An 11047-nucleotide genomic window follows, 5' to 3' on the forward strand; every position below is an offset into this window, starting at 1 on the left:
TCACAACGTTACATTCACGAGATTCGTATACATTCAACCTATCAAATTACTATACTAATTTCGGCAGAGTCCTGTTTACAAATTGAGCATATCCATCGACGCACCTGTGCAAAGAAAGCATTATTCAAATACAATTGATACCAGTATGTTCACAACGTTACATTCACGAGATTCGTATACATTGAACCTATCAAAATACTATACTAATTTCGGCAGAGTCCTGTTTACAAATTGACCATATCCATCCACGCACCTATGCAAAGAAAACATTATTCAAATACAATTGATACTAGTATGTTCACAACGTTACATTTATAAGATTCGTATACATCCAACATATCAAATTACTACACTAAATGATACCTGCTTGGCACTTTCCTAGTGCTGCTCTATAGATTCAAAATTAAGAAAATTACATTATGTACAAATGATACTCCAAACAATTACATTATGTACAAATGATACTCCAAACAAATACATTATGTACAAATGATATATTCTATATAAATAGATGATGTACAAATGAAGTCATGAATAAATACATTATGCCCAAATGAATAATGAATAAATACATTATGTACAAATGAAGTTGTAAACATATATCCGATGTACAAATGAAAGTATGAACTAATTAACAAATACATATATAGCCTACTCTCGGTACTGCATGGAGGTCGTCTCCGGTGTCAGGGTGGCTGCCGTCTGCGTCTGCCCTCACCTGGCTGCTCGTCCGCGTCTGGCATCCGGTCATGTTGAGGGGCTACATGTCTATCGTCTCTGCCCATACGTACTGGATAATCCATCTCTAGGTAAAGCGGACGAGGAGCTATGTCGTATGTAGTCTCTGGACGAGTCCAAGCTGGCAACCCGGGTGCGTCCACCTTCTCCGCATCAAGAGGGTCGTCTAGTAAGTACGACATCGACGGGGTCGCGGCAGAGTCAAATCGATAATCCACCGGTCCACTGGAGGGTCCCGTAAAATCAGCAACTGTCGATGGGGTATACGGTGCGGACGGCCCAAACACATACTTCTCATGTACAATGGGTGGTAAGAAGGTCGGACTTGATGGACGGCTGGAGGTAGCTGCTCGACCCCCTCGTACTAGAGCTTCTCGACCACCTCGTGGGGCCGAGGGCCAGGGTGGGGTAGGGATCCGTCTCCCGTCCTCGTAGACAATGTCCAAACCAGCTCTCGCTAAATCGCTCACAGCGGGGTCTGATGATAGCGAGTCGACCTGGTGTAATACGTCAGCCTGTAGCATACGAAAATAGTGCTTACAACATTGAACTACTAATGTAAACAGTAAAAAATTAGGTATACATTTGAGTAAGTGTACGAGGCTCATGTAGACCGCCGCAGTCCTATCTACGAAGCGACGTATGATCGACCTGTACCACGTGTAATACGGATCCTCCAGACGCATCGGGCCATCTGCCCGCACTCCCTCCACGATGTACTCCCGCCTATTTCCCCACATACTCACGTACATCGTGTGCTCCGCAACCCAATCTGTGTTCCCCCGACCGCGACCATCAATCTCGTGCAAGTCCTCCCCACGTATATCGACCCCCGAAGTACAGAAGCGACTAGGGATGCCCTATCGAAACCCAAACTGGCGCATCACTCGGTCTGGGAGATGCCACTCGACAATATGAAAACATATGAGTGGCACTCAGGCAACCCAGAGGTCCGACCCAACTGCATAGCCAGTCGGTAGGTCGGCAACAATGTCATCAGTGTAGGGCACCCATACGAACTGCGCGTATACATATAGTAAATGTAAGAGGTGGGATGGGAATATATGCAAATATTGAAAAATACTATCAATACACATAACCGAGACTACCTCGTGCTCCTAGTGCATGTCTAGCTCCAATCTATGCCACGGCAGCATGTGTTACACAACATTAGGCACCAACAACTGATCCTCCACCTCTACACAATGAAACGTAAGTTAACAAGGTGTAACCACTAGTACGTAGTACAACTGAAGGAAATGATTGTAAGTGGAGTTACTAACCTCCACGAGAGTGGAACTGGGTCAATCGGCCGTCCGTCCTCGTCCCTCTGAATAAGACGCCGGAGACTGCGGCGCATAGGAGATAACGACGTGAATCTCTCCCACGCCCAAACCTGCACTAAGTGGAGTGCTCCTCTGATTTTTGAGTGCAAAACGTCAGCAGTACGGCACATCTCTCGGTACAGCCAGGCTAACGTCGCAGAGCCCCAACTACAATGGCGTATCTCTGCTCGCTCTGCGAGCAGTGGAAGGAACATCAAGTGTCCGTAACTCCCCGATAGGTCACAAAACAGCGTCCCACATATCAATCGCAGCATGTGGGCACGTGCGTGACACGCTATAGTGTGATCATCGGCATCAGCCGGAAGCTGGCGAAACATCTCCCCCTCTAGAAACCGTATGCGAATGCAGGCACCAACAAGCTCACCATTTGGAGGTACCACTCCTAACAATCTCTCGCATATGCGGCGAAGTCCTCCCCCCTGACCGGCGCCTCCATCCTGTACTGGTCCAGCTGTACGACCAGTGATGGGCAACCCATCAATCGGTAGCCTGAACAACACTGCAACATCCTGTAATGTGATAGTCGCCTCCCCATGCGGCAAGTGGAAAGTGTGTGTCTCTGGCCTCCATCGCTCCACCAACGCGGTCACAAGATGCCAATCCAACTGGATATGGCCAATCTGATATATCCCATTAAAACTGTTGACCTTATAGGTCACACCCTGGTTTTGATAATGACAAATTCAATTGTATTTAATAAATATCCAGTTCATGTGCAGGTTTATACTAACATACATTCAAGGGCACGTGAAAGCTTGAAGACAATTTCATATTCCCAATTGTAATATCTATAAGTGAATTTTGTCTGTAATAGTAATTAGGCTGTCTGTAATAGTAATTAGGGTACTAGTTTGTAATAAGCTCACACACATCACATGAATGATTTACTTTGTAAGCTCAAACCGAACCATAGAAAGACTTTAGAGTGTACCTTCGGGCAACCGAAGGTCGACCGACACCGGACTTTTTCGGTGTCTTCAAAATTGGACCCCAAGTGGCCTTAGGACACACACATATGCACATATGTTTATTAGGCACTTAAAATTGATTGAGTTGGGTCAATTCGGGACCGAAATGCACACTTGGTGCACTTTCGGTCGACCGAGCCAAACAGTTCAAATTGGCCCGGTCGACCGAAATCAATCCGGGTCAACTATTTGACCCAGTCCCGGTCGACCGACCCCTTACAGGTCATTTGACCTCGGTCGACCGAACCACCTGGGAGTCAACTATTTGACCCCCCGGTCGACCGACCACTTTTGTACTCCAACAACTCGATTGACCGAAGCGCCTCGGGAGAATTCCCAACTACTCGGTCGACCGAGCCGTGCAGTTCAAAAAGGTCTCGGTCGACCGAAACTCGGAGATTTCAAAAATCGCCTTTACCCGGTCGACCGACCCCTTAGTTCAAAATGCCCTCGGTCGACCGAGCTACTTGAGTCCCGGTCGACCGAGCTACTTTTGGTCGACCGGACCTCTCGGGTTGCCCTGATTTTTTTTACCGCGATTAAATTTTTTTTAACAGGGTTAAATTTTCTTAAGTGTCATTAATCTTTTCTGAAAATTCCTAATAAGTCCCCAACGGTCAAAATTCTTGGTATGTCTATATATACTCCTTCATTTTGTGGATTAAGCACGGATTAGCAAATAAATTAAGAAAAATTTTCTCTCAAGCCAAATACTCATATTTGCCTCCTACTACTTACATTACTTTGAAAACCTACTCAAGCTTACACTCTTCATCTATCCAAATCATTTGTAAGTGTATTGAGTCTTTTATTTTTGGTTAGCTCTTCATATTGCTGTGTATTTGAATCGATTTTTGAGAGCATAACCTAAGTTTTCCTAGGAGGCTTTGCCAATAAGCCTGCCCTAAGAAAGACTCTTTGTGACATCCCAAGTATTGCACTCTAGTTGCAATATCTTAGGAAATTCATTTTTGTTTGGAGATTGCAAAAATACTTTCAAACATATTTGAATATCTTGTGGTGTTCATATTGATATATTTGGGAAAGGATATTCGTGTGTGTGTGATATATATAAGTCTTTGTGGTATTGTTTGTACAAGTTTTATAAATATATATCATTTACCGAAAACAAAGATTATCTACTTTGCAATACAAGCACATACGCATTCTATTGATTGATAATATTGAGGCTTGCTTGGTATTCTGTGTGAACACTCTTGACTGAATATTTTGAAGTGCACAGATTATTATTGACACTCTCACGTACGTGTTACACTGATAGAAAACATAGTTGAGAGATTGACATATTTAGACCACACAGAGCTTACATTTTAAATCACTTGTGGTGTTTGTGTTTGTGCGCATTTGTGGTACATATCTGCTTTACTTGAAAGCACAAGTGTATTGTACCTTTGATTGTATATCTGAGAGATTCCAGGCGTGGCCTGAGGGGGCGGTAATCCAGCCCGGTAAGGATTGGTGTAAAGGTTGAGGTCAGCCCCGCTAATTGACCTGGTTAAGGTTGAGGTCAGCCCTGTGGTAATTTGACCTGGTTTGTATAGGTGACGCTCCACCCGTTTAAGTGAGCAAGGTATTGTGATAATCCTTGTGCTGGTTAGCCAAGGCGGGGACGTAGGCGGTTGGCCGAACCTCGATAACATATCCGCGTGTCATCTTCTCTTTACTGCTTTCTGATACTTGTGTGATTGTTTAAACTGCTTCATCTGATCTCTGGCACATTTACATCATTTGCACTAGATTGACCCTAGGCTTGTGAACATACTGCTGCTAGGAGGAATACTTAGAAGGTAAAATTTAAAAATACCAATTCACCCCCCCTCTTGGGATCACGGTAAAGCTAACAAAAACCCATGTCACGTATCCAATCAATAATGCGAGGGTCTGTGCCTATCCTATCCTGTACACTCTGACTGCCTCCTCGGCAATATAACACGTCAGCATGCGAATCAATCCACACTCGACTAGATCGGTGTCGATCACCCTTACTCAGTACACTAGTATCAGACGGCCCTGGATCGATCCTGCAAACAAGCCAGAATATTGAAAGCATTAACATAGAAATCATCAGAATTGAGTATCTGTCACAGGTGCTTTGTATGATGGAACCGAACAAAATCTCAGGGTTTATCCTATATGTGTACAAATGAAAATATCTCACCAAGTTTTCATCTGAACATGCACTATTCTCAATTGATGAACACAGTGACTCAATTGCTCAGAGCCAAATTGAGCATGGAGCATTCGCGTGCTCACCAAAAAATGAAAGCGGTCTGAGGATCTTACATTTGGAATATAGGAAAAAGGCTCTCCTGACCCATGCCCAAGTTCATGAATCTTCACGTAGATGGATGCGGCTGACTTATTTACAATCGCCCTGTTCAGAAGGAGGGAGTAAAATGGCAGTTGAAAACTTGTCGTAACGCGAGGAATACGAGTACGCAAATCGCGTTAACCTATAAGTTATAGGTCAGTGCGAAGATCCAGCTGCATCCCAGGTTGTGTCCTTCTCGGACATCTTGTGCGGTTATGTCCTTCTTGACGGCATATACTACACGTGATATGTTTCCGACCTTCCCGAGCATCCATCTCGTTATGTATATGTGAGCTCCTAGGTCGACCTTAATGTCGAGCGTATGCAGGATTTGCCTGCAATTTTGGCAACAAGCAAGTTGGCCAATATGCTTCATGCATAATTGGATAAAATTCGGCAGCATATGTTGCATAGTGCTCGGCAGTGCTCCAATATGACTCAACATACTGGTTCTTATTTAGCCATGTCTTGGCACAGGTTGCAAGAAGGTGAGAGCAGGGATAGTGTAAAGATTGCCACTTCCCGCAGGAGCATTTGCGCCTCTAGATGCTCAAAGTTTGGACATTGTTTCCTTTATGGGGTCCCTGCTGCGCGATCATGATGTTAAAAGTACCCTTAGATCGATTGAACATCGTGACTCGTTTTCCGGTTGCCTTCAGCTTCCTTCTTTCCATCGCTAGCAATATATGCGGACTGAACGTATTTCATCCAGATATTGCGTTATGAGCAGCCTCCTGTCTACTATTAAAGTAATGTGCAACGCGATAAAATGTTAGTTGAATGAGAGCCATTATGGGAAGGCTACGTGCACCTTTTAGGACGGCGTTGAAACATTCGACCAGGTTGGTGGTTATGTTTCCATACCTCTTTCCACCATCGTGGCACTGAGTCCACATATGAGGAGGGATCTGATCGAACAACGACAGGGCTAGCTCTCCACCCTCATCGAATATCCTCTCCATCCACTTGTCAAATTTTCTCACCTGATGCTCCCTTCCCGCTCGCACAGCCATTCGCTTCATATTGACACTCTGCACTTTCGTATTAAAGTTGCTTATGACATGTCGAAGGCAGAATCGGTGGTGCGCACGTGGTGGTTGCCAATTAGGATTGTGCTGCACCGCAGCGATAATCCCTGGATGCCGATCTGATATGAGGCAAATGTCGTCCCTGTCGGTAATCAAACGCAGAGAACATAGAAACCAATTCCATATGTTGAGGCTTTCCTCTTACACAATAGCGAATGTAAGGGGAAATATTTTCCTATTTGCATCGGGGCACGTCGCAATAAGGAGTTTACCCTTGTACTTACCGTACAAGTGTGTCCCGTCCACACATATAACGGGAGGGCAGTGACGAAAACCCTGAATAGATGCTGCAAATGACCAAAATACAGATACAAAGGTTGCGCTGTTAGTGCTACCTGGAACGGGAGTTGACCTCCACCTGACTATAGTCCCAGGATTGTACGCGCGCATCGCTTCCATCCACTTCGGTAACGTTTCATACGATTTCTCCCAATCACCGAAGACTTGGTCTATTGCCTTCTATTTGCCCAACCAAACCTTCTTATAAGAGATTGAATACCCGAATCGATGATCAATGAACTCCTTCAATGTAGCGATCGACGTCGACGCATCTCCCCTGATCATATTCACTATCTCCCCAGCAATGAGGGACGACGTGATTTGGTTATGGTCTTGCGATATAAGTTCATTCAGACGCGTATGCGGACCACCATATTGGGTGATTTCAAAAAAATGGTGTATTATTCGATACATGGCATGCAATCTCCATGCGCAATCGTGGTCCTTACACCTAGCAACCCACAACTCAGGAGTAGATCGCACCATGTGGAAGTCATGGTGGGTGCGAGCGTGATATATTCGCACTGCGGCGATCAGCTGATCTTTCGATCCGAAAAGCATCCCCTTACTCAACTCAGAGGATTCTTCCCAACAAGTGACGCATATAGGAAGCTCATTGACCGCAATTAAATCTACAGCGGCTAGGTCAATATGACCATACATCGGAAGCTCGCCCATGAATTGCGCGTCAAACGTTGCGTCATCCATGTCATGGCGAGGTAAGTTCACATCATCGGGGACATCATTTAACCCTTCACCCATTTCCTGCTCGTGCATGTGTTCGTCTTCAATATGAACATCGTTCGTAATGTTCATGCCCTCGTCCAATGCGTCGTTTGCAATGGCGAGCAACGATGCTAGTCCCGCACTCGGGACGTCTTCGCAACCTCCCTGCTGAAACGTGTAAGGAACAAGTGCTTCGTACTCCGACGGCTGGAATGACAATCCCGGATATTCGTTAAACTCAACCGTGGACATAGCACGAACCTCCCCACCAACATCGACCTGATGTGTTTGTTCGGTGTCTTCACCGACTTCATCCAATTGTTCCGCGGGCGCGTCTGGCTACCTAACTGTGATTACACCCACTTGAGGAATGGTCTCGACATACAATTGCATCGTTAAATATGTCTCACCGACACAGTGTGCGTCCAATACAATGCGCAGCCCATAATCATCTGACATGGGAACAGCCTCGTAGAAGGCTGTATTATTTAACTCTCACGCAGGGTATCTTGCCGTCACCCGCAATGCATATTGATCTAGATCAATATGCAAATATTTATATATCTTCGTATATAATTTACTTAATTTACACCTACGGCTAATTCGAATAAGTCGAACTGGCCGACTACTATACCTAACACCATCTAATGCGGTTATAATGTTCCCCCCTATATATAAAAATACCGTCACCAGATCACTGCTTGAGCTTCCTGCCATTTAGATCGGCGATCAGGAAATAAAAAAAACCTACGCAAGACAAAATTGTATGTATAAGTGATATGTGTAAATGAGACGAAATAACTAATGACTATAAACCAAATAGATGTATACAAATTCTAATGAATGAATGAACTTAGAGTTTGGATCTAACTTTCCCACCAAGAAAATAAATAGATGAATTCAACGTCTATGAATAAACAAACTCTAGAGTTTGGAGCTAAGTTCAATTTCCACCAACAAAGCAAAATTATTATGAACAAAAGTGTAATGAATAAACTGTTAAAACATGAATATGTATTGATTTTCCCCATATAACATATACTTCGGATTTTCCCAAAATGGTAATTCAACTTAGAATCCAAAGAACTATGAAATGGTGCTCTTAAGAGTAATTTTTCCAAAATGGTACTTCATACTCTACCTCATTATGGGTTGGGTTGCCCCTTAATTTGAAGTTCAATTTTGTTCAGTAGCCTTTTGAGGATTCATTGCTAATCCGAACAACTACACTCAAAGGAGTTGAAGGGATCTTTTGGAAAAATGTTACTTAGGATGCATAACATCTCGATTCATGAAATGGGAATGGGATGGTCTTATTGCAAGTGCTTTAAAATGTGAACACTATATTTATATCGATATATTCGTGAAAAATACATAAATTCGGGGAGGAAAAAACTCATTACTACTCTCCTCTAATAATGTGACCTTTTAGCTATCATCTCTACGGTGCTCCCAGTCAGCGTCATCGACGGTGACTAGTCGAGGCCGGCTTCGCCCTCGTACCGTTGGATCTTTAATGGTGCTCTGTGGTCTGTGGCCTCCTCAGGCACCCCCCACCCTAGGATCTTATACATATGGGGCTTGTCTCATGATGAATTCCCCACCTTATCTGCTCTTACTTCCTTGGATATTTTTATTTATTTTTATTTATTTTAAATATAATTTTTGCAAGTTTAAGTTTTTTAGTGTGATTGGTGAACTAAATTATTAGGTAATTTTAATAAAGTATATTAATTTAGGCAAAGACACTAATCTTCCCAAAAATTTGATAAAAAGACAATCACATTTCCTAAGGTTTCAAGAATTTTAAATATCTCCCCAGGGGTTTTAAGAATTTGTAGGACGTCCGCTGACATTTCAAGAATTTCAAAGATCTCTCTTGAAATTTGTTAAAAATACATAAATCTAACTTTAAATTTTGCAAAAAGACAAGTTTTTTTTTAAGAGAAAGTTCATTTTCTTTTGACAAACATCAAATGAGGTCTTTAACATTTTTGATAATTTAGGAGACGTCTGTGACATTTTTTAAATTTTAGGAAAGATATTTGTCTTTTAAGCAAACTTAAAAAAAGATGAATATCTTTTTATCCTATTAATTATTGTATTCTAGTAATCATAAGAGAGGGAGAGGATACTTAATCCCGTCACTAGGACCTCTTATTTGAGAATAAAAATTTCACAAATGATACTCCTTATATTATAATTATAAAGTTCTATTCTAATCTATTCCAAATGTTTCAAACATTCGGCTCAACTTGAACTTTATTACGTGGTTGGTTCAAGGTATGAGCTTGATTCATTAGGAATTGAAACTAAAATTCAACGAAAACTAAAGTTTGAAATTAAATATAAGAAACATCAAAGGCACGTATATATATACTCTATACGTTATCTATGAAATCTATCATACGCATTACATTCTTAAATGAGCTAAAATTATTAAAGTTTGTGTAGGAAATAAAATAAGTGAATATTAAAATTCTAAAATTCATTAACTCGTAGAAAATTATATGTACGTAATACGATAAATGACAATACAATGTGCACTCACATTAACTCAAAGCATCAATTAAAATCATACAATTTACATGTTCTTGAAAAACTTTAGTGGATGTGCCCACTTATATTAAAAATAGCAGAAGGAAATTCAAGGATTGAATAACAAAATTTCCCATCGATCTTTTGAAGGTAAACCATATGATCTAATTATAATTGCACAATTATATTAAAAAGAGCAAAAGGAAATTCAACAAATTTAGTGAGTGGAGGAAACTTCAACAAATTTTAGGGCAGGAAAGATAATGCATTTTACAATGAAACAACAATCCAAAAAAAAAAATTAAATATTGAACAACAGTTTGAATGGAAAAAATTAAATATTCTCGGCAAAAATTCAAATTCAAATACCAAAAAAATGAAATACAAACCTTAAGAAAAATGTTTATCCACGAATCTTTCAACACAAATCACAAACTCTGTCTCTCCGCTTATCAAAGCTTTGGATAAAATAAAAATAATTTAAAAATCTATGCACCGAACATGGAAAACATAACTTACCCCATCTCATTATATAACTCTCGATTCGATGAAGCCCGCAACGGTCACCTGCTCCGGAGTCTCCTCTCCTTCAACGGTAACCTGCGCTCGGCTCTGCAGCAAAGGTATTGTCTGTTCACGCAAGAAAGGAGGAAGAACGGGCAAGGCTATTCTGAAGCAAATCTCGCTACTCCAAGTAGCGAGATTTGCCATGCGTCGAAAGTCGGGTGGATGGTCATTTAAATCTCGCTACTTGGAGTAGAGAGATTTACCACGCGTCAAAAGGCGGTTGGCAAGGCATTAATTATCCCATGAAAATCTCGCTACTTGGAGTAGCGAGATTTACCAAGCGTCAAAAGGCGGTTGGCAGAGCATTAATTATCCGAATAAAATCTCGCTACTTGGAGTAGCGAGATTTGCCACGCGTCAGCACGAGTCCTTCAGTCAAAAGTAAATCTCGCTACTTGGAGTAGCGAGATTACGTCAGAGTCATTCTGGGAAATACTTCCCAGAATGAGGTATTATTTAATATAT

Source organism: Malania oleifera, chromosome 2, assembly GCF_029873635.1.
Source record: "Malania oleifera isolate guangnan ecotype guangnan chromosome 2, ASM2987363v1, whole genome shotgun sequence".
NCBI lineage: Eukaryota > Viridiplantae > Streptophyta > Magnoliopsida > Santalales > Ximeniaceae > Malania > Malania oleifera.